This window comes from Orycteropus afer, unplaced genomic scaffold (genome assembly GCF_000298275.1).
Source record: "Orycteropus afer afer isolate SDZICR_OR568_19922 unplaced genomic scaffold, OryAfe1.0 scaffold00276, whole genome shotgun sequence".
NCBI lineage: Eukaryota > Metazoa > Chordata > Mammalia > Tubulidentata > Orycteropodidae > Orycteropus > Orycteropus afer.
In genome coordinates, this window is record NW_006921863.1 from 1,599,189 (window position 1) to 1,600,937 (window position 1,749).

Consider the following 1,749-nt stretch of genomic DNA (forward strand, 5'->3'; position numbering starts at 1 on the left):
TTGGAAACCCAATGAGGGTTCTCTATGAGTTGGGACTGACTTGACAGCAGTGAGTTTTTTGTTTTGCTTAGTTGTTTGTTTTTAATCTTCCATTACAGTCATAAGTAATAATTCAGCTAATGCTTTGTGGGTTGGTAATTCATTATTATTGGATATATTCAACATTAATGAAGGATTCTATGGGGAAAATATTGAATGATACAGAAAGTGTTAAAAGAAGATGGAAAGAATACACAGAGTCATTTTACCAAAAGGAATTGATCAATGTTCAACCACTTCAGGAGGTTATTGAAACTGGTTTTGGAGACAAATGACTCAACAGAAAATTGTTTCTCCCTATATTTCCTTCTCAAGATGAAGTGAGTGGTATGGAGCTATATTTTGAACTGTTATAGATCTTGTGATTAAATTTAATGAATTTAAACCCTATTATTCCAAAGACAAAATTAGATTTTAGATTCTATTTAAATTGTAATACCTCATTCTCTGTGAAGCATTTGAATTCAATATCATATGTCACATAGAATGTCAGGGAACTATAACATTTACTCTCTTATTTTCTCCTATTGCAGTGACAATACTTTCTGAAGAACTTTACAGAGTGTTTACATAACACATCTGTATTATTTACATGTGAGGTTTTGCTGCCAGAAACATTGTTATTTAGTAACACTTTAATCTAGAGTCAATTCCTACAGGGCAGACAATTGCTAAAGACTCATTTTTTATTAAATGAACATGGATTCAGATATATTGGGATGAGTTCTAGACTTAGCACAGCTCAGTATTTTCTTATACAGCAAATATTTATTCAGAAAAAGCCTTTGAGATAATGTTTTGTGCCAAGTTGAAAAATGATTCCCCTGGCTGATGGGGATAGCACTTTGCATTTCCCCTCAACTGCAAGTAATCTTTCTCTGGAACCAGCAGGAAAAAATCACTCTACCTTGTCTTGGGCTTCTATTAATCAGTTCCACAGAACTAATATTTTAGAGGAGAACATCTTTATTTTTTCTCTTTTCAGGGAACCTTTTGTGATCAGGTGAAACCAAACCAACTTATTCCAGAAGAGTGTTTTAAAACAATACTTTTAATTTCAGAATATTTAAAGATGTAAATTAATTATTCTGCTATGTAATGATGGAGTTTCTAAGCTTTTTTTCTCAAACAAGAGAGAGAATTATCTTCCAGTTGTTACATCTTTCATAAACCTAAAAGAGAAAACCTTGATGAAATAGAAATATAAAATAGTCAGAAATGCCCTTAATAAGAAATATTAAGCATCTGTAGGAATAAAATGGTGAAGTCTTCGTGAAAGACTAAGTATTTTGAATGCATTCATTCCTCTCAAAGTTTCTGAGGCTGTAAATATTTACAGAATTAGATCTCCCCATCTGCCTTCCATGGAACAGCTGGTGGGTTTGAACCTCTGACCTTCTGGTTAGCAGTCAAGTGCCTTATCCACTATGCCACCAGAGTTCCTTAAAGTTACTTATAGTGTAATTCAATTCCTATCAAGATCTCAGCATTTTTATTTTATTTTATTTTTCTGAAGGAGACACTTTTTAAATGTATTATGAAGATCTTTTGGGGGGGAATGTGCATAAAAATCTCAACAAAAAAAGAAAAAGAAGGGCAAAGGAAGTAGCCATGTAATGATGCAATGCAAAAATTGTCAGAGTAGTATAAGTCACAATGCAACAGTGTTGTACAAATTCAGAAATGAACAAAGAAGCCTTGAAAAAAAAA

General features: G+C 32.6%; 1 protein-coding gene across 1 annotated transcript in view; it reads left to right on the forward strand.

The window, feature by feature from the left end:
* EDIL3 (EGF like repeats and discoidin domains 3) overlaps positions 1-1,749 on the forward strand; it is a 772,555-nt gene that overhangs the window by 769,700 nt on the left and 1,106 nt on the right. The window lies entirely within an intron of this gene.